Source organism: Oryctolagus cuniculus, chromosome X (assembly GCF_964237555.1).
Source record: "Oryctolagus cuniculus chromosome X, mOryCun1.1, whole genome shotgun sequence".
Taxonomy (NCBI): Eukaryota; Metazoa; Chordata; class Mammalia; order Lagomorpha; family Leporidae; genus Oryctolagus; species Oryctolagus cuniculus.
The window spans coordinates 125,322,777-125,346,789 of NC_091453.1; positions in this window are offsets into that span (position 1 = coordinate 125,322,777).

A 24,013-nucleotide genomic window follows, 5' to 3' on the forward strand; every position below is an offset into this window, starting at 1 on the left:
AAAGAAACGGCCATTTAGACATGCCAGCAGCCTTCATTCTTCCAAACTGTGCAAGACAACGTAATTTCTTTCCATCTATATTTATAAAGTTGGTTTCCAAATGAACTGATGTGGGGTGAAATGTTCCAGGATTGCTCTAAACTGTAGCACAGAGAAATGATGGCAAAGCAAAAACCAAAATTAGTTCAGGGTTGGTTTGTCCTCAACTGAACTTTGCCCCATCCTCAGCTGGTTCTTTCTCCTGTTCAGCTATGCAGATTAAATTTTCTCTTGCCCACCTTCTCCCCCTCCCCAGACAACTTTGTATCTAACCACATGTAACCATGTGTGATTAATACACATATTGTGCTATTTCTGAATCTAGCTTTTCACCCATGCTTACTTCTTTGCTTGCCTGCACATTCAAGTGCACATGAGTTAACTATAATGAGGCAAGGTAGAACACAGATTGCTCTTGAGAGCTACATGATAGACAGGCTTATCTGTTTCAGCTGATGGCTTCTATTTTTGGACTTGAGGGGACATCAGAATGACTGGGAGATCTTGTTAAACCACAGACTGCTGTTATACCCCCAGAATTTTTTATTTAGTAGACCTGATGTGGAACCTAACTCCTGGGACATACTAATCCTGCTCTACAACACACTTTGAGAATCACAAATACTACTCATTTGAATTAAGGTGATTATTGTCCATAAATGAACATGCCCTGGTGCTAAGTTTTTGTTTTAGACTTTTGTTGCCTGTGCTCTGGGGCATCTTATGCAAGAAGTCATCCCTTACACCAATGTCTTGAAGTGTTTCCCCTACATTTGATTCCAGCAACTTCATAGTCTCAGGTTTTAAATTTAGGTCCTTGATTCATCTTGGGTTGATATTTGTTGTATATGGTGAGAGGAATAGATATAATTTCATTCTTATGCACGTATAAATCCAGTTTTGTCAGCAACAGTTGTTGAAGAGACAATACTTACTCCACTATACAGTCTGAGCATTTTTGTCAAAAATCAATTGGCTATATGTATGTAGATTGATTTCTGTGCTTTCTATTCTGTACCAATTATCTATGTATCAGTTTTTATATCAATACCAAGCTGTTTTAATGACTATAGCTTTGTTGTATATTTTGAAGTCACATATTTGTGATGCTTCCAGCTTGATTTTTCTTATTCAGGATTGTTTTGGATATTTTGGGTCTTTTGTGATTCTATGTGAATTTTAGGATTGCATTTTCTAGCTCTGTAAAAAATATATTTGGTATTTTGATAGGGATTGCATTAAATCTGCAGTTGGTGGGTGACTATGGAATTCCCTCTCAGTTAAAACTGCAAGTATCAGGGTCCACAGCAATTTTTTCCTACCATGAGGTGGTAAGATGGCAGCTCACAGCTGGCAGCTGGCTACAGTGGAGTCTCTGTTTTCTCTCCATTTACCCCACAGAATCTTCATTGCTACTTTTTGCTTCTTCTCCTAACATTTCTGTCAATCAGAACCCTGGAAATATAGTATCCTTTGTTCTTTTAGTGTGGCTATATGCTATTCAGACATCTTGGATTCCCCAGCATCATTATATTATTATAATTGTATCTCTGAACTACATTGAATCTGTTCTCTTTGTGTTAATATCACATTAGCATTTAGGAACTTTTTTTTTTATTTTTTGACAGGCAGAGTGGACAGTGAGAGAGAGAGAGAGAGACAGAAAGGTCTTCCTTTGCTGTTGGTTCACCCTCCAATGGCCGCCATGGTCGGCGCGCTGCAGCCGGCGCACCACGCTGATCCAATGGCAAGAGCTAGGTACTTCTCCTGGTCTCCCATGAGGTGCAGGGCCCAAGCACTTGGGCCATCCTCCACTGCACTCCCTGGCCACAGCAGAGAGCTGGCCTGGAAGAGGGGCAACCGGGACAGAATCCGGCGCCCCGACCGGGACTAGAACCCGGTGTGCCGGCACCGCAAGGCGGAGGATTAGCCTAGTGGGCCGAGATCTGGTAAAATACTAGTTAGGTTGAATCTTGCTTGCCTCCACTCCATCATCTTTGTATGAATCGAATTCCCCCCCCCCCTTTTTTTAACGGTTTTTTAGCTGATGTTCATGAAGAACAGTGAGCACCTAGAACTGTGCCACTAATGAAATCTCATCAAAGAAAGTACATTTCTTTACAGAGTTGTGTCATACCATCCTTTGGACCCTCTGCTGGGAAAGTAGAATCAAGTCTCAAATAATGCCTTTTAATTGTATCCTCTAGTATTATAGATGAAGGACAGTACTGTATCATACCTCTGTGAATGTAAAATATCTTGTACCTGCTTCATGATACGTAGTAGTGACTGTGCTTTATCAGAGCTGTTTTTAATGATGTTATTCTAGAATGTTTTCTTTCCAGATGATTGAGAAGCTAATTAAAAAAAAATGGTGCCAGATACCACGACAGTAACAAAACTTTGCTGTTTTCGGGGTTTTGCTTTTTTACCTTTTTTCTTTTTTTTTTTTTTAATGGAGTGTGCTAGATGTCTCTATAATTTTGTTCAAATGACTGCAAAACCTGGAAAAGCTGTTGCTGCTATTGATACATAACATACTGCTATTACTGGTCTTTTTATATAAATATAAATATATATATATACACATATATATAATTGAATTTTTAGAAACTTCAGCTGTGCTGTCAACTTTGAGAAAAGTATCCCAGTTTACCGTGTTGAGTTGGCATTATACAGAAATTAACAGCCATATTGGTCTAGAAACGTTAAACTTAATTTTTTTTTCCATTTGTACAGGGGTAACGCACTGTATCAAATATGTAAGGTCTTATCTACATGGGTTTGATTACAGAACTAATAAAGTATTATCTAAATAATGAGAAAAAATCACATTAACATGATAATTGATAAGAATTGTGTTGTAGTAATAATTGTGCATTTGCTGTGACCCTGAGAATTGAATGCATTAATAAATTTCTTCAATAAAAATAAAGAAAAATAATGTATGCTTATCTTTATTTTCATTTTGCAGGCTCACTCGCCACATGCCCACAACAGTCAGGGCCGAGTCTACAGCCAGGAGCTGGGAACTCAATTCCGGTCTGCCACATGGGTGATAGGAACTCAGCTACTTGAGTCAACACTGCTGCCTCCCAGGATCTGCATTAGCAAGAAGCTGGAACCAAAGTAGAGCCAGGACTCAAACCCAGGGACTCCAGTAGGTATTTTGATATGCATATAGATAGTGAAGTGGTTATTATACTTAAGCAAATTAACATATTTGTATTCTCACATAGTTACCTCTTTTGGGGGAAAGAGTACCTAAAATCTTTTACTTTTTTAGCAAAAATGCCAAGTACAATCCACTACTCTTAAATGTATCCTTCATGTTGAACAGTAGCTGTCTAGATTTATTTATCCTAGATAACCACTGCTTTATTTTGACTTAGATCTCCCCTTTTCATGCCCCCATAATCACTGTTCTTTTTTTTTTAACTTTTATTTAATGCATATAATTTTCCAAAGTACGACTTATGGATTACAATGGCTTCCCCCCCATACCGTCCCTCCCACCCACAACCCTCCCCTTTCCCACTCCCTCTCCCCTTCCATTCACATCAAGATTCATTTTCGATTATCTTAATATACAGAAGATCAGCTTAGTATACATCAAGTATGGATTTCAACAGTTTGCTCCCACACAGAAACATAAAGTGAAAAATAATAGATGATTTTTTTAAATGATGATGAAATCAGAGCAGACCTATTGTCATGTTTAATCCCAGTGAGAGTCAAGTTGGGAATTGATAATTTCTTTTTTTTTTTTTTTACAGAGGATCAGTTTAGTATGCATTAAGTAAGGATTTCAACAGTTTGCACCCCCATAGAAACACAAAGTGAAATATATTGTTTGAGTACTTGTTATAGCATTAAATCTCAATGCACAGCACATTAAGGATAGAGATCCTACATGAGGAGTAAGTGCACAGTGACTCCTGTTGTTGACTTTACCAATTGACACTCCTGTCTATGGCATCAGTAATCTCCCTATGCTCCAGTCATGAGTTTCCAAGGCTATGGAAGCCCTCTGAGTTCTCCGACTCTTATCTTGTTTAGACAAGGTCATAGTCAAAGTGGAGGTTCTCTCCTCCCTTCAGAGAAAGGTACCTCCTTCTTTGATGACCTGTTCTTTCCACTGGGATCTCACTCGCAGAGATCTTTTGCCAGAGTGTCTTGGCTTTCCATGCCTGAAATACTCTCATGAGCTTTTCAGCCAGCTCCGAATGCCTTTAGGGCTGATTCTGAGGCCAGAGTGCTATTTAGGACATCTGCCATTCTATGAGTCTGCTGAGTATCTCACTTCCCATGTTGGATCACTCTCCCCTTTATTTACTCCATCAGTTAGCGTTAGCAGGTACTAGACTTGTCTATGTGCTCCCTTTGACTCCCAGTCCCTTCACCATGACCAACTGTGAACTGAAATTGATCACCTGGAACAGTGAGATGGCATTGGTACATGCCACCTCGATGGGATTGAATTGGAATCCCCTGGTATGCTTCCAACTCCACCACTTGGGGCAAGTCAGCCTGAGCATGTCCCAAATTATACATCTCTTCCCTCTCCCATTCCCACCACCATGTTCAACAGGGATCACATTTCAGTTAATTTTCAACACTTAAGAATAACTGTGCATCAATTACAGATCTAAACCAGTCATATTAAGTAGAACAGATAAAAAAACTACTAAGAGGGATAATGTATTAAGTTGTTCATTAACAGTCAGGGCTATGCTGATCAAGCCACCGTTTCCCATAGTGTCCACCTCACTCCAACAGGTTTCCCTCTTGGTGTTCAGTCAGTCGTCACCGATCAGGGAGAACATATGGTATTTGTCCCTTTGGGACTGGCTTATTTCACTCAGCATGATGTGTTCCAGATTCCTCCATTTTGTTGCAAATGACTGGATTTCGTTGTTTCTTACTGCGGTATAGTATTCTAAAGAGTACATATCCCATAATTTCTTTATCCAGTCTATCGTTGATGGGCATTTAGGTTGGTTCCAGGTCTTAGCTATTGTGAATTGAGCTGCAATAAACATTAGGGTGCAGACCGCTTTTTTGTTTGCCAATTTAAATTCCTTTGGGTAAATTCCAAGGAGTGGGATGGCTGGGTCGAACGGTAGGGTTATCTTCAGGTTTCTGAGGAATCTCCAGACTGACTTCCATAGTGGCTTGACCAGTTTGCATTCCCACCAACAGTGGGTTAGTGTCCCTTTTTCCCCACATCCTCGCCAGCATCTGTTGTTGGTAGATTTCTGCATGTGAGCCATTCTAACCGGGGTGAGGTGAAACCTCATTGTGGTTTTGATTTGCATTTCCCTGATTGCTAATGACCTTGAACATTTTTTCATGTGCCTGTTGGCCATTTGGATTTCCTCTTTTGAAAAATGTCTATTGAGGTCCTTGGCCCATTTCTTAAGTGGGTTGTTGGTTTTGTTTTTGCGGAGTTTCTTGATCTCTTTGTAGATTCTGGTTATTAACCCTTTATCTGTTGCATAGTTTGCAAATATTTTTTCCCATTCTGTCGGTTGTCTTTTCACTCTCCTGACTGTTTCTTTTGCAGTACAGAAACTTCCCAATTTGATGCAATCCCAATAGTTGATTTTGGCTTTGACTGCCTGTGCCTCCCGGGTCTTTCCCAGAAATTCTTTGCCTGTGCCAATATCTTGAAGGGTTTCTCCAATGTTCTCTAGTAACTTGATGGTGTCAGGTCGTAGATTTAGGTCTTTAATCCATGTTGTGTGGATTTTTGTGTAAGGTGTAAGGTAGGTGTCTTGCTTCATGATTCTGCACGTGGAAATCCAATTTTCACAGCACCATTTATTGAATAGACTGTCCTTGCTCCAGGAATTAGTTTTAGATCCTTGATCAAATAGAAGTTGGCTGTAGATGTTTGGGTTGATTTCTGGTGTTTCAATTCTGTTCCATTGGTCTATCCATCTGTTTCTGTACCAGTACCATGCTGTTTTAATTACAACTGCCCTATAGTATGTCCTGAAATCTGGTATTGTGATGCCTCCGGCTTTGTTTTTGTTGTACAAGATTGCTTTAGCTATTCGAGGTCTCCTGTGCCTCCATATAAATTTCAGCACCATTTTTTCCAGATCTGAGAAGAATGTCTTTGGTATCTTGATTGGTATTGCATTGAATCTATAAATTGCTTTTGGGAGAATGGACATTTTGATGATATTGATTCTTCCAATCCATGAGCATGGAAGATTTTTCCATTTCTTGGTATCCTCTTCTATTTCTTTCTTTAAGGTTTTGTAATTTTCATCGTAGAGATCTTTAACGTCTTTGGTTAAGTTTATTCCAAGGTATTTGATTGTTTTTGTAGCTATTGTGAATGGGATTGATCTTAGAAGTTCTTCCTCAGCCATGGCATTGTCTGTGTATACAAAGGCTGTTGATTTTTGTGCATTGATTTTATACCCTGCTACTTTGCCAAACTCTTCTATGAGTTCCAATAGTCTCTTAGTAGAGTTCTTTGGGTCCCCTAAATAAAGAATCATGTCATCTGCAAAGAGGGATAGTTTGAGTTCTTCCTTCCCAATTTGTATCCCTTTAATTTCTTTTTCTTGCCTAATAGCTCTGGCTAGAACCTCCAGAACTATATTGAATAGCAGAGGTGAGAGTGGGCATCCCTGTCTGGTTCCAGATCTCAGTGGAAATGCTTCCAACTTTTCCCCATTCAATAGGATGTTGGCTGTGGGTTTTTCATAGATTGCTTTGATTGTATTGAGGAATGTTCCTTCCAAACCCAGTTTGCTTAGAGTTTTCATGATGAACGGGTGTTGTATTTTATCAAATGCTTTCTCGGCATCTATTGAGATAATCATATGGTTTTTCTTCTGCAGTCTGTTAATGTGGTGTATCACATTGATTGCCTTGCGCACATTAAACCATCCCTGCATACCAGGGATAAATCCCACTTGGTCTGGGTGGATGATCTTTCTGATGTGTTGTTGCATTCTATTGGCGAGAATTTTATTGAGGATTTTTGCATCTATGTTCATCAGGGATATTGGTCTGTAATTCTCTTTCAGTGCTGAATCTTTCTCTGGCTTAGGAATTAAGGTGATGCTGGCTTCATAGAAAGAATTTGGGAGGACTCCCTCTTCTTCGATTGTTCTGAATAGTTTGAGAAGAATTGGAGTTAGTTCTTCTTTAAACGTCTGGTAGAATTCAGCAGTGAATCCATCTGGTCCTGGGCTTTTCTTTGTTGGGAGGGCCTTTATTACTGTTTCAATTTCTGTCTCAGTTATGGGTCTATTTAGGTTTTCGATGTCTTCCTGGTTCAATTTAGGTAGCTTGCACGTGTCCAGGAATCTATCCATTTCTGATAGGTTTCCCTGTTTGCTGGCATACAAGTCCTTGTAGTAATTTCTGATGATTCTTTTTATTTCTGTGGTGTCTGTTGTTACATTTCCTTTTTCATCTCTGATTTTATTGATTTGGGTCTTTTCTCTTCTTTTTTTAGTTAGTTGGGCCAATGGGGTGTCAATTTTGTTTATTTTTTCAAAAAACCAGCTCTTCGTTTGGCTGATTTTTTGTAATGTTTTTCTTGATTCAATCCTGTTGATTTCTTCTCTGATTTTAATTATTTCTCTTCTCCTACTAGATTTGGGTCTGATTTGCTGTAGGTTTTGTTCTATTTTATATCCCTGTCTGTCTCATGTTTCGTTTTTTAGATTTCATATAGTATCTGCCTTTTTGTGTTTGGGTTATGTGGGGAGCAACTCGGACTAGACTAAGTTACTGGAATTAAGACTTATTCTATGCATCTGCTCTCCCACAATATGGCGCTGGGAGAGGAGAAAACAGCTTGTACGCAGCTGCCTCTTGCCAACTTGAGTGATGACCTCCAGGAGCTGATCCTGCTCCTGATTGGAGGAGAGCAGCGTACTCGGCGTGTGGGCAGCCGAGTTGGGATTGGCGGAAGAGGACTATAAGGGAGGAGAGAGACAGCATGCACCAGGAACATCTAAGGGGAACATCTATCTGAAGGAACACCTGTGCAGCCCCCGAGAGAGCCGGCCGGCAGTGTGCTGCTCCCCCGCGGAAGTGGGTGAAGTGGCCAGGGGGAACCGCCCTTCCACGGAGGTGGAAGGGACGGCAGCCAACCCGGGAAGAACCAGCAGCAAACCTGGGGAGGGCCGAGCAGACAAAAGAACAGCGCAGGGTCCTGTGTCGTTCCTCCACGAAGACGGGGAGCGACAGGTTATTCCCCTTAGCCTGTTGCTCTCCAGATTCATCCATGTCATGGCAAATATTTAGCTTATTTAAAGCAAAAATAATATTCCCTGCTTATTATGGACTGGATGCCTCCTCTAGACCTCATGTTGAAATTTAATTGCCATGGTAACAGTGTTGAATGTCATGACCCTGAAGTTGTGATTAGTTTTAAGGGTTCTGCACTTATGAATGGATTGATGCTATTATTGTGGGCAAGGGCTAGTTATCTCAAAATTGATGTTGATATGAAAGTGAGTTCAGCTTCCTCAGTTTTCTCTGGCTTCTGTTTACACACTGTTTCTCCCTCCCCGCCCCCTACCTTCGCTCTTCCCATCCCTCTCACTTCACCATGTCCTCAACCATATTATGGCACATCAAGTGGCCCTTCCTATCAGACTTCCCAGTATTCAGAACTGTGAAAAATATACTTCTTAATAACATACCCTGTCTGTGGTATTCTATTATAGTAATGGAAAATTAACTGAGACACTGAATTATGGTGGTTCACCTTACATTTTTTCAACTTTCTGATAGTATGAAAGTATAACTATGTAATGCTTCTCTTTTTTAGTTTAAGTGCAGTATTCAATAAAATGCATGAGGTATTCAATACTTTAGGCTTTGTGTTAGATTATTTGGCCCATCTTTAGGCTAATGGGAGTTTTCTGAGCATGGCTAAGGTAAGGTAGGCTAAGCTATGGTTCTCAATGTAACCTAATTATAAGTTAAGGAACAGTTGTTTGTTTATCAGTTTTTGAATCCATTCATCTGTTGATGAGAACATTGGTTGTTTCCATATCTTGACTATTGTGAATAATGCTACCATGAACATGAGAGTCCAAAATTTTGATTTAATTTCCTTTGGGTATATACTCAAAAGGGGAGTTTCTCGGTCATATGGTGGTTCTATTTTTAATTTGTTCAGAAATTCCATGGTGTTTTCCAAATGGTTGCATCAATGTATATTTCCACCAATAGTATACAAAAGTTCCTTTTTACTCATACCCTCTCTCTTAGTTTCTCATATCCTTTTTGATAATAATAATTTTAATCTTTTTAAGGTGATATCTCATTGTGATTTTTTGGTTTTTATTTGTATTTCCCTGATAACTAATGATTTTGAGAATCTTTTCTACATAAATTTTTTTTCAGTTTTCTTTGGAAAATACCTATTCAAGTCCTATTCCCATTTTATATTGGGGTATTTGTTTTTCTGCTTTTGAGTTGTATATGTCTTCTTAATAATTTTAATATTAAACGTTTACTAATTGATTATTTCTTGTAGCTTCCATATCTGTGTTGAAACTTTCCATGTGATAATGCATGGACTTCTTTTTGAATTAATGCTGTTAGCATGTTAATCAAATTTATCTTTATCTTCCCAGTCTGATAGATCAAATGAATCACTTGAGTTTCATCTGCTTACTTCTTGTTCCATTGATATTGTATTATTTTTACTTGCTTCTTTGTGTGTCTTATACTTTTTGGTTAAATGTTGAGTAATTTGTTTACGACAGTAGAAGCTAAGGTATATAATATGTATATCCAGAAAATGGGCATTTTTCTGTTTTTCCTGACTTTCAATGTTGGTGACTGAGACTTTCTATGGTTTTCAAATTTTTCTTGTGTTGCTTTGTGTTTTAAGGTTAAAGTTTGTTTTCAAAAGATTTGTTTCTAAGGTCTTCTACACCTTCACCTGTAGATGTTCCCTTTTGCTTATGCCTCAGAGAAAGTCTTTTTTCTTTTTTAACTTTCTCTCAGCAAGAACTTGCTGTTACTTATTACTTGAAGCTTGCTAGGAAGATAGTAAAGTGGAAAATATTCTTTGTTATTCTGGCTCAACCTCAACTTTAGGCAGGTTCTGTTTCTCTCTTGATTTTCCTGTCGGGTGTTCTTATTGGCCCTATTCTTTTCCCAGTAGTAGGGTATCTCTATTGTTCTGGACAAAGGATGTGTCCTCTCCCTTCTCCTAGTAAGGAGGGTGTTGTTACTTTTCCCAATTACACTTGGTCTTTATTTGTGCCTGAGAGTGATAGAGTGAACTGTCATCCTCCCAGCAAACTGGACTTACAACATAGGGCAATAAGGGAGGAGGATTCATCTGAAGCTTCTCCCTGCTATCTCCTTCTCCCTGACTGCAAGAAGACTCTCTATTTAGGATGAACTATCTGAAGTTTTCTGTTTCTGAAAATGTATATCCTTTGCTTTCACTTACCTCTGGTGTATTTACTGGAGACGGACTCTCGTTAATAGTTTACATCTTCCTGTACTTTAAATATATTTTCCCATTGGCCTTTTTCTCCATTATTTAGGTTGAAAGGGCAACTGTCCTTGGAATTCCTGTTCCCATGTCTATAATGTCCTTAGTTCCTGGGAATGAATGCTCTTAAGAATTGTTGGTTCCTTCTCATTTTTAATATTTTCGCCTTTAAGTAATATGTTTCCCATGCCTATAAAGATAGGGAGTAAAAGGTAAGATTTCCTTGCAGCAATTACTTATATGATGCAAGGGTCTTTTGAGGACAATTATTCCCCTTTCTATAAGCAAAGGATGCAATAGCTCAGAGCCATTGCCTTGTCCCATCCTCCCCATTAGATTTTGCTCCCCTTAATGCTTACACATTTCTGTGCCCATGCCTGTCCTCAGTCAGGTTACAGAAGTGTTCCTTCTTGCCCTCTTTAATCAGAGTAGTACATTGAGAAGAAAAAGAATTCAAATATCAGTCTGCACCATGCACCATCACAGGGCTGATTCTAGCAGAAAACCAACTATAGATCATAATTAGAAAAGAATACATTAGAAGTTGGTATGATTTTTAATTGATTTTTGTAGTATCAGTTTTTATGTGCTCACCACTTATTTCACCTTGGATTTTATAACAATAGAGACACCAACACCGCTCACACAGTATTCACGTGTACCTTAGTAGTGCTGACTTCATAGCCTGGCACACCTCTGGAAAGGCTCCAATTAGCCTCAAGCCCATGGCTGCTTTTCAGCACTGCTGCAACCCCCTGCCTGCAGGTCTTGGAGGGAGCAGTGGACTCCAGGGTACCTGGACCCTCAGGCGTGGGCTTCCAAAATTAAACTCCCATTTTCCCTTTCATCTTCCTTTATGAAAGGTGTAGTGTACACCATGATGACCTCTGATATAAGAGAAGTTAAAAATAGATTCTTGTCAACAAAAGGCATCTGAGGACAGAAAATCCTCCACTAAAGAAACCAAACAAAAGAAAAAACCCAGTTACACAACAGCAGGCTGATATTTTGATTTGAAGGACCAGAGGCCCTGCCACATTCTAATTGACATGCTCTCAAATTAGATGTCTTTGCTGGATTACATAACTGCAGTAATTTACCACTTCATCTTAAAATGAGTTCATTGTTGGTGAAAGATTTATGAGGGGATTAAGTAGAAGTGACAACACAAAACTTAGCAAAAACTCACAGTCCCAATTGCAAACCTCAAAACTAGGACAAAGAGGGGAGTATCATGTGGTTAATACCATCTAAATTCTCCCTTAATTGACAAGTTTTTTGAAACTGCATTTGGCTAGATGTTAATATTTCCCTCTGCCCTCTCAGGAGATTATGGCATAGGTAAACAGCAATTAAGGGCCTTAGCACAGTTTTAAACATGTCAGGAGTCATCCTCTACCAATGGATAAGTCTGGGAAATAAGAAATCAAAAAGGGTTTATGATGATTCATTTTTATCATCCCTCTTGTACATTGTCTCCAAATATATCTTCCTTAGTTACCCATGTTGTATCACAGCGGGTTAAGCCACTGCTTATGACACTGACATCCTATGGCAGACTGACTGTTAGATCTCAGCTGCTCTGCTTCTGATTCAGCTTACTGCCAATGCACATGGGAAGGCAGTGGAGGATGGCCTGACCCTCACATGGGAGACCCAGATGCAGTTCCTGGCTCCAGGCTTCCATTTGGTGAGTCCTGGCTTTTGCAGGAATTTGTGGGGTAGATTTTGCTGATATAATATCTCTTTCTTTCTTCTTTCCTTTCCCTTTCTCTCTCTCTCTCTCTCTCTCTCTCTCTCCATATATATATATATATATATATATATATATCCCTCCCTCCCTATGTGTGTGTGTGCATATGTATGTATGTGTATGTGTCTCACTCTCTGTTGCTCTGCCTTTCAAATAAATAACAAGTCTTTACAAAATACATCTTCCTTACATCACTGGTAAGACTACTTAAGGTACACATAACTGAAAGTAAGGGCAGGGGATGTATGTCCAGTTGCAAGTGAACAAAAAGGGAAAGTCTCAGGCTTTTAGTCAATTGGCATTGTTGACATTGCTTTAGAGCTTTAATGTGAGCAGAACTTTTAATTCAATAAGGGCTTCTTGACCCTCATTTGTGGCCGAGCTTGCAGAGACAGTTTAAAGATGCACTCATACAGCTCTGCAAGCAGAGAAATCCTTGTGCGGGCTTGTCAGCAATATCTGCTGCTGCCATAAACATCTCTGGGCACTGCAGTTAAAAGCACAAAGACAATGAATATGCAAGATATTTTGCCTCTTGCCACTCTTGTTTGAGCTACATGTGACTTATGGTACCTGCACTTTATATCAATGTTTGCAGTCCTCCTATCTTTTAGTGTTCACAGAGTGCTATCAGAAAACTGTTATGAAGCTGATTCATGTTTTATCACATGGTTCAAAGACAGGCACCCTCACTTGTACAGTTTCACCTTCTCAGTTAAAAATTCTATAGTCACAAAGTGTCAGCAGCAAGCATTCTTCATTAGAAACAATGGCTTTGAACTAGATTTTCAGTACAAATTTTAGAGCTAGGAGAACACCTTGCTGTAACTGTATAAATTTAAAATTACCAAGCTGCTAGTGACTATCCACTATACTTTTTAGATATCTAATTAGTATCCCTTCCATTTAGAGCTTAGGCATTAAAAAGGTGACTGTAATCCTGCCTTCCACACAGAAGAGAAGGTTTTATGAATCTATCAAAATGGAATATTATTGATAGAGAAAAATTAAATGAAATAAAATAATCTTGGAACAATCCTTTCAGTTCAAATATACACAAAAGGAACTGCAAAAGTTGAAGGAAATTGGTCTTAAATGCAATTTGTCTCTAATGTGTCAGCTACCTCTCAGAAAAATAAAGGTACTTTCTGAAGGACTTCATCTAAATTAAATATGACCAGTTACTAAAAATAGCTAATTGAGCGTTTTAAAATCTTCTTCAAAATGAGAAATTAGAATTAAACATTTTATAAGGTTATTTGAAAATTTTAAACATCCATGTCTCTATTATCCTTTCATGAACATCCAAAATGCATATAAATCTGCTCTTTTTTTAAAAGAAAATAGTTTATTCACTTATTTGAGAGGTAGAGTTACAGACAGAGAAAGAGAGAGACACAGAGAGTGGTGTTCCATCTGCTGGTTCATTCCCTAAATGACCGCAATAGTTGGAGCTTAGCCAATACAAAGCCAGGAGGCAGGAGCTTCTTCCAGGTCTCCCACGTGGGTGCAGGGGCCCAAGGACTTGGGCCATCTTCCACTGCTTTCGCAAGCCATAGCAGAGAGCTGGCCTGGAAGAGGAGCAGCTGGGACTTGAACTGATGCCCAAATGAAATGCTGGTGAAACATGTGGAGGCTTCAGCCCACTATGCCACAGTGCTGGCTCCCATATAAATTCTCTTAAAAAGTTTTTGTCTCAACAGGGAAAATAGCTTTACTCTAAATGAAAAAGCAGACAGATAGCACTCATAGTAAAATTTTCTAAATTGAAAACTTTAAGTCTCTGAAAGTATAAAACCCCCTATTCTACATATTACCTGGTCTAATTTATATTCTGTGCCATCAATCGAAGCTTTATCCAGGGAACACAAATGCAAATAGGAATGAGTTTATGATTTGAGATGGCTTAAAAATGAATGAAATCTGGGATAAGGTTAAAAGATACGAGTATATTTTTAGGTCCTAAAATGTTGAGGTCATGTAGCAGTTTTTTGAGTTAAATTCAAATTGCATTCAGGGGCCCAAGCAAGCTGCAGCCCTCTCTTCTGCTTCTTACATCCCAGTTACAATCAGCTCATTGCTTTCTGTCCTGTGAAGTAATTCCCCCTGCTGCCTTTTTAGGACAGAACATCCTTTCAGTGCAGGAAGCCTTCGTCAGGAAGTATTCCCAAATTAACCCCATTTCTCGCATTCATGTTTTTATTTTCTTGCTCCTGTGGAAGAAGAAAACTACTTTTTTCTTCAACTCTTATAGATTTTTACCTGGAAAGGATCCCTGTAACCATGGATAGACTAACGAGAAAAACAGACATGCATGTTCCATATGTACATGTGAGATACCCAGGGAGTGAATAGTTCTCAAAGAGGTGGCTTTGCATTCCAGCTTATACTGCATTTTCAACAAAGAATTGTAAATGCAGTGAGTGTTTAACAAAGTGACAAGATGAAGGGGAAGACTCCAAGTCTCTACATGTGGCCACATATGGAAAGGCAGATAAATGCTAGGTAGGAAAACCTGTTAGTATAATTTCTCTGATACCATCTCCAGATTGATAAGGGTGTGAAGTCATCTTCCATTGCTAGCATTTGTTCCCCCTGGCAACAGAGTGAGGAGACATGTGGTACGAAGATGAATACTTTTTGGGTTTCTGAACCTATGTCCTGTTTTTAGGCAAATTGAAAGGGTAGAAAGCTTTCCTGTGTGTTTCTTCTTATCTGTCTTCAGCCAAGAATTCATTCTAGACTTCCATACTCCAGCAGTGCTTCTGGCAACGATGATTTACTAAATGCCAATTATGTGTAAATCTTTTCTAACTAAGGTATGAGAACACAAGAAATAATCATATCTTTCCACTATATGCAAATACCGCATCCTCCATTGTCGCTCCCCCTCTTCATGGAGGAACGACACTAAGCCCTGCCTAGGCTTCATATCCGAGTCACGGCACCATTATGTCGCTCCCCCTCTTCATGGAGGAACGACACTAAGCCCTGCCTAGGCTTCATATCCGAGTCACGGCACCATTATGTCGCTCCCCCTCTTCGTGGAGGAACGACACTAAACCCTGCCTAGGCTTCATATCCGAGTCACGGCACCATTATGTCGCTCCCCCTCTTCATGGAGGAACGACACTAAGCCCTGCCTAGGCTTCATATCCGAGTCACGGCACCATTATGTCGCTCCCCGTCTTCGTGGAGGAGCAACACAGGACCCTGCGCTGTTCTTTCGTCTGCTCGGCCCTCCCCGGGTTTGCTGCTGGTTCTTCCCGGGTTGGCTGCTATCCCTTCCACCTCCGTGGAAGGGCAGTTCCCCCTGGCCACATTCCCCACTTCCGCGGGGGAGCGGCACACCGCCGGCCGGTTCTCTGGGGGGCTGCACAGGTGTTCCTTCAGCTAGATGTTCCCCTTAGATGTTCCTGGTGCATGCCGTCTCTCTCCTCCTTTATAGTCCTCCTCTGCCAATCCCAACTCGGCTGCCCACACGCCGAGTACGCTGCTCTCCTCCAATCAGGAGCAAGTCCTACAGTTTATTGGTTGAACTGGAGGCAGCTGTGCGGAAGCTGTTTACTTCTCTCCCAGCGCCATATTGTGGGAGAGCAGATGCATAGAATAAGTCTTAATTCCAGTAACTCAGTCCAGTCCGGGCTGCTCCCCACACTCCATAAAGTTCTCTCTGTTTACTTGGAACTACTACCTGTACTTTTTTATCATTCTCCTAGCTATTTTATACCTCGTACCAATGTATATTTAGTTCTTCCGTGTATTATGGTTACTTGTTTGCATATGTGTGATGTTTCTGGGGTTATATTTAAATGGAAATAAAATAATAAGAGTAACCTGTATTTTTCTGATTTTTTTTAGTATTTTTTTTAACTTTTATTTAATGAATATGAATTTCCAAAGTACAGCTTATGGGTTACAAGGTTACAATGGCTTCCCCCCCATAACATCCCTCCCACCCGCAACCCTCCCCCAATGCTTTCATTTTTCTACCTGCTAATTGCCATTGCAGACTCCTACAAACATCCTTTCCTCAATTATTATCTGAAAGAACCAGTAGGGCATTTCATGAGTAGTCATAAATGAAACCTGTCCAGTTAGCACATGACTGTGTCTCAGGACTTTCTCCCAGTAATCCCTGCTGCTGCTGCTGCTGTGTTAGAGGCTGTTTCATGCTTGCTAGAATCCTCTCTGTTTTAGTGTTTTTCTTTGAAAGCCTCTTAGTTTCTTCTTGTCTCCTCTAAACTAGTACTTAGAAGTCAATTTACCGAAATTGGTTAGAGGATCAAAATGAGATGAATAGTCTGCTGTCCTCCAGGTCTTTTGAAGAACTCCAACTTTAACATCATTGTGTATATAGAGCTCTGGCTTTCTGCTCTAACCAGAACACACCTGAAGCCTGGCCAGAGGCACTGTCTTTGCATTTCCATGCCCACCAGCAACCCACGTAGTTCTTGGCATATAGAATGTTCTCAATATATCTAGACAGGATAAAAATTCTGTTCTCAATATCCCTTTTCCTTGCTCTTTATTGCTATCTGTTTTGTACTATCTCTGTTATACCTCTTTTTCTTTAGATAGTAGAAGCCCTATATTTTATTCCATGCCTCTGGAAAACTTGGAGAAATTCTACAGTAGATTGTGTGATTCCTCCTCACAAGTCAAGCCACTAAAACCTGTGTGCTGGACCATTTGCTTGAGATCTAATCTTATAGCGAATAAATATTTGTTACCACACCACCATGAGCTACCAACTTGCATTGACCTTTTCCAAAATTACCTCAAATCTTTGATCCTCAATTTTCTTCTGTTAGAGATAAGGATAACAATATCACACACCTCAAAGGTTGTTATGAGAATTAAATGTGATTATAAATAAACTAGTATACTTAACCTGATACAGAGTAAAGGGTCAATAAAGGTAGCTGTATTAATGTTCACTAAAGCATTTCATTTTAAAATATAGCCAGCAAGTTCCCTTTTAAAGATACCCATGATTAGAACTTAATGACTGAGTCATTGACAAAAATGCCATAATTTACTCCTGAAAGAGTTACAACTAATTCTTTGTATCACTTTTCCAAAAATTAGGTTCTGGAATCAAGCAGGCCCATGTCATGCTCTCTGGTCTACCCTCTGGTTGTATCCATTATTTACAATGCAAAGAATATAATTTCACTCCATAAATTTTTTGCCTTAAGTTTATCTAAATTAATAGTAACTTAATTGCTGTATTCACAATTCTAGGAATAAGGCTGGGTACATAGTAAGATCTCTCTCTCTCTCTGTATATATGCTATATAAATATATACACACACACATATATATAAACTGAAAAATTATTAGACTTTTAGAAGTAGTAAAACCAATGAATATAATATATATTAACATATATATATATATTCATTTGATTTAGAGTGCTGACAAAGTACTCAGAAACAGAAATACAGAAAGCTGAACTAAAGAAGAAGAACCCTGGTAGGATGTAGGAAGGTAGTTTTGGTAGTGGCATTAGTCAAATACTCTCTGTGTACATGGAAATCAGACCTGATGGATGAGATGGAGGCAGCCATATAGAATATGATAGGAAGAGTTCTCACTATTTTTTTCTGTATCATTTTTTAATTTTATTTTTAAAGATTTATTTACTTATTTGAAGGGGTTACAGAGAGAAAGGGAGAGAGAGGGGAGAGAGAGAAAGAAAGAGAGATAATCTTCCATTTGCTGGATCATTCCCTAGATGGCCACAATGGCCAGCACTGGGCCAAGCTGACGCCAGCATCCAGGAGCTTCTTCTGGGTCTCCCACTTGGCAGGTGCCCAAACATTTGGGCCATCCTCTACTGCTTTTCCTAGGCCATTAGTAAGGAGCTGGATCAGAGAAGTAGAGCAGCTGGGACACCTATATGGGATGCCAACATTGCAAGTGGTAGCTATACCCACTAGGCCACAATGCCAGTCGCTATATTTATTTTTAACTTCATATTTTAAAACCAGAAATTGCTAAGATAGTACAGAGACATTCTGTGTATACATCATCAGTTTTCCCTAGTGATTACATGCTATCAACTTCCGTGCAATATCAAACCCAGAACATTGACAGTGGTACAAGGTTTGAGACTTGTCCTGTACCATTTTGTTATGTGTGCATTATCGTAACCACCACGCCAATCATAATACACAACTATTTCATCATCACAAAAGATCTCTCTTGAGCTACTCCTTTATATTTTTCAGTCCTTTTGATTTACCACAGTTATGTGCTGGGGTGATTTAGAGTAAGGTCAGCACAAAATTGTTCCTGTGTCATAAAGGACTGTTAGAGAGAATGTATCCATCCATCCCCTACTTAACAGCTTCCAATAAGGCAGGATTTGTCAGGGGATTTTCCAAGCAAATTATTCCCTTGGGTCAAACAGTATACTGAATCATTTACAAGATGTTCAAAATAGCATAGGTTAGAGCAGTAATTCTATGGTTCACATTCAATTCTTGCTGCCCTAAAATCAGCTGGGTCTTTCTTCACTACAAGGTCACATGCTAATTGTTTCCCTAATATGCAAAAGAAATGGGTTTTGATAAAACTGAACCTGAAAGTATGCTAAGAGAATTAATTTCATTTAGAGTACTAGCTTCTGCCTTCAGACCCCATGAATTTTCCCATCTATTTTTATAGCTTTTTCTATCTTAGTGCCAATTGGGGATGAAATTAAAAAATACTTTGGATAAAACTGACTTTTTTCTTGATCTATACTCATGGCCTAATTATGATGTTTGATTTTCTTGTTAACAATGCTTGTAATTCTGCTAAATATTGAAACTAAGACCAGCAAAGTAACATTTTGCACAAGAAAGTAATAGTTACCTGCGAATGCTCATAGATTGTCTCCCTAAAACACACACACACACAACACACACAGAGAGAGAGCGCCTCCTCATCTCTAGATAAAATGGGAGAAAAGTTCCCCATGCACAATGTTTCTGAAGCTCTGGGCAGCTGCTCTCTTTCAGACTCTAAAAAACATCATGAAATTATGTCACCAGAAGCAGCTCAATTGCCAGTGGACCAGCTGCCGTTTTGTGTAGACAGATTTATCAAAGGGTTGAATGCTGAGAATAGCCTCAAATATGGGGACATTGTAATTATGAATTCTAAATGCAAGACTTCACTACCAAAGATATCATCACAACAGAACACATCTGAATCTGTGTCCTCTGCTCCCCGAGGATTAACTATCACTACTTAAATAGGCAATATATCTGCAGTGTCAGCCTGACAAATTGCATTGAGTACTCTTGATGTTTCTTAAACTAAAATTCAGAGGAACACACACACACGACACATAGCACATAAGGACAGATGTAAAATGTATACAGGCAAAACTTTCTCATCATAAATAATCCAAATTCACTGTACTGACCATTTTATTTTATATATCATACATTAAGAAGTATTATAAAATTCTGTGTTGGTGACATTGCTAATTGTCACTTGAAAGGCTATATTAAATGGAGAATAGCATACAAAACATCAACAGTAATGTGGCCTTGAAATTTCAATGAAAATGTCCAATATTCTGCATTTTTGGCAGAATTGACAACCTTTTCATCTATTAATTAGGAATCCATCAACTCTCATGGTTCAATATGGAAAAATTGATCACTTAAAGCAGCTGGTTACATGTGGCACTGCCTTTTATAATCATCTAAGAATAGTAAGAGACTTTCCATGAAACACATGGGGAATATTTCAGCTGAGCTTTCACTCTTAATCTTTTATGTTCTCTTGCAGAGCTTTCTTTTTTTTTAGTTATTTTAACATAAATTTCCACAAATTTCCCGTTGTTAACTATATCCTCTTCTTTTGCATCCCCATGCAATTCTGTGCATTGCCATATTTTGATTACTATAGATGTAGTGGTGGGTTTCAAAACTTGATCCCCAGCCATGTTCATTCCCATGAATACTAGAATCAAACATTCAGCCACCAGCTGTACCTTTTACTCATATATATGGCAATCACAAAAACTCACCTCCAAATCTTAAGACCTTTATCCAATCATCCCTTTTCTGTCTATTAATTTCCTTAGTGTCACAAATAATATCATTATCATAACAGACTGTAAGCTTCTTATACCCTCTACACCCCCATATATATCCAGATAGCAAACAAATCCCCTGATTTATTTAATTTCTGCTTCTTGTCCTTCTTGAAAGCCATTTTTCCAATTCAGACTTGGTTCTCTGCTGCCATTTGGTAATTGCACATTTTTAAACTTTTATTTAAAGAATATAAATTTCCAAAGTACAGCTTATGGATTACAATGGCTTCCCACCGCCATAACTTCCCTTCCACCAGCAACCCTCCCATCTCCCTCTCCCTCTCCCATTGCATTCACATCAAGATTCATTTTCAATTCTCTTTATATACAGAAGATCAATTTAGTATATATTAAGTAGATTTCAACAGTTTGCATCCTAACAGAAATACAAAGTAAAAAATACTGTTTGAGTACTAGTTATAGCATGAAATCACAATGTAGAGCACATTAAGGACAGAGATCCTACATGAGGAGTAAGTGCACAGTGACTCCTGTTGTTGACTTCACAATTTGACACTCTTGTTTATGGCAGCAGTAATCTCCCTAGGCTCTAGTCATGAGTTGCCAAGGCTATGGAAGCCTGTTGAGTTCACCGACTCTGATCATATTTAGACAAGGTCATAGTCAAAGTGTAAGTTCTCTCCTCCCTTCAGAGAAAGGTACCTCCTTCTCTGATGACCCATTCTTTCCACAGGGATCTCACTCACAGAGATCTTTCATTTAGGTCCTCATTTTTTTTTCCAGATTGTCTTGGCTTTCCATGCATAAAATACTCTCATGGGCTCTTCAGCCAGATCCGAATGCCTTAAGGGCTGATTCTGAGGCCAGAGTACTGTTTAGGACATCTGCCATTCTATGAGTCTGCTGTGTATCCCACTTCCCATGTTGGATCATTCTCTCCCTTTTTTTATTCTATCAATTAGTTTTTTCAGACACTAGTCTTGTTTATGTGATCCCTTTGACTCTTAGTCCTATCATTATGATCTATTGTGAACATCAGTTGATCACTTTGACTAGTGAGATGGCATTGGTACATGCCACCTTGATGGGATTGAATTGGAATCCTCTGGTACGTTTTATAACTCTACCATTTGGGGCAAGTCCGATTGAGCATGTCCCAAATTGTACATCTCTTCCGTCTCTTATTCTCACACTTATATTTAACAGGGATCACTTTTCAGTTAAGTTTCAACACTTAAGAATAACTGTGTATTAATTACAGAATTCAACCAATAGTATTAAGTAAAACAACCAAAAAAATACTAAAAGGGATAAAGTATTAAGTTGTTCATCAACAGTCAGGGCAAGGGCTGATCAAGTCACCGTTTCTCATAGTGTCCATTTCACTTCAACAGGTTTCCTTTTTGGTACCTTTTAGTTGTCACTGATCAGGGAGAACATATGATATTTTTCCCTTTAGGACTGGATTAATTCGCTCAGCATGATGTTTTCCAGATTCCTCCATTTTGTTGAAAATGACTGGATTTCATTATTTTTGACTGCTGTATAGTATTCTATAGAGTACATATCCCATAATTTCTTTATACAGTCTACTTTGATGGGCATTTGGGTTGGATCCAGGTCTTATCTATTGTGCATTGAGCTGCAATAAACACTGAGGTACAGACTGCTTTTTTGTTTGCCAATTTAATTTCCTTTGGGATGGCTGGGTTGAATGGGAGGGTTATATTCAGGTTTCTGAGTAACCTCCAGACTGACTTCCATAGTGGCTTTACCAGTTTGCATTCCCACCAACAGTGGGTTAGTGTCCGTTTTTCCCCACATCCTTGCCAGCCTCTGTTATTGGTAGAATGCTGAATGTGAGCCATTCTAACCGGGGTGAGGTGAAACCACATTGTGTTGTTGATTTGCATTTCCCTGATTGCTGGTGATCTTGAACATTTTTTCATGTGCCTGTTGGCCATTCGGATTTCCGCTTTTTAAATATGTCTACTGAGTTCCTTGGCCGTCTCTTAAGTGGGTTGTTTGTTTTGTTGTTGTGGAGTTTCTTGATCTCATTGTAGATTCTGGTTATTAATCCTTTATCTGTACCATAGCTTGCAAATATTTTTTCCCATTCTGTCGGTTGCCTCTTCACTTTCCTGACTGTTTCTTTTATAGTACAGAAACTTCTGAATTTGATGTAATCCAAATAGTTAATTTTGGCCTTGACTGCCTGTGCCTCCGGGGTCTTTTCTAAGTCTTTGCCGGTGCTAATATATTGCAGGGTTTCTCCAATGTTCTCTAATAATTTGATGATGTGGGGTCATAGATTTAGGTCCATGTTGAGTGGATTTTTGTGTAAGGTGTAAGGCAGGGGTCTTGCTTCATGCTTCTGCACATGGAAATCCAGTTTTCCCAGCACCATTTATTGAATAAACTGTCCTGGTATTTGATCCTTGATCAAATATAAGTTGGCTGTAGGTGTTTGGATTGATTTCTCGTGTTTCAATTCTGTTCCATTGGTCTATCCATCTGTTTCTGTACCAGTACCATGCTGTTTTGATTACAACTGCCCTGCAGTATGTCCTGAAATCTGGTATTGTGATGCCTCCGGCTTTGCTTTTGTTGTACAAGATTGCTTTAGCTATTCCAGGTCTCCTGTGCTTCCATATGAATTTCAGCATCATTTTTTCTAGATCTGAGAAGAATGTCTTTGGTATCTTGATTGGTATCACATTGAATCTATAAATTGCTTTTGGGAGAATGGACATTTTGATGATGTTGATTCTTCCAATCCATGAGCATGGAAGATTTTTCCATTTTTTGGTATCCTCTTCTATTTCTTTCTTTAAGATTTTGTAATTGTCATCACAGAGATCTTTAATGTTGTTGGTTAAGTTTATTCCAAGGTATTTGATTGTTTTTGTAGCTATTGTGAATGGGATTGATGTTAGCAGTTCTTTCTCAGCCATGACATTGCCTGTGTATACAATTGCTGTTGATTTTTGTGCATTGATTTTATATCCTGTCACTTTGCCAAACTCTTCTCTGAGTTCCAATAGTCTCTTAGTAGAGTTCTTTGGATCCCCTAAATAAAGAATCATATCATCTGCAAAGAGGGATAGTTTGAGTTCTTCCTTCCCAATTTGTATCCATTTAATTTCTTTTTCTTGCCTGATGGCTCTGGTTAAATCTTCCAGAACTTTGTTGAATAGCAGTAGTGTGAGTGGGCATCCCTGTCTGGTACCAGATCTCAGTGGAAATGCTTCCAACTTTTCCCCATTCAGTAGGATATTGGCCGTGGGTTTTTCATAGATTGCTTTGATTGTATTGAGGAATGTTCCTTCCATACCCAATTTGCTTAGAGTTTTCACCATGAAAGGGTGTTGTATTTTATTGAATGCTTTCTCGGCATCTATTGAGATAATCATATGGTTTTTCCTCTGTAGTTTGTTAATGTGGTGTATCACATTGATTGATTTGCGAATGTTGAACCATCCCTGCATACCAGCCCCTTGAGTTCACAGACTCTGAACTTGTTTAGTCAAGGCCATATAAAAGTGGAGGTTCCTTCCTCCCTTCAGAGAAAGGCGCCTCTCTCCATGATGGCCTGTTACTTCTGCTGGGGTCTTGTTCACCAGGATCTTTCATTTAGATTGTTTTTGCCACCATGTCATGG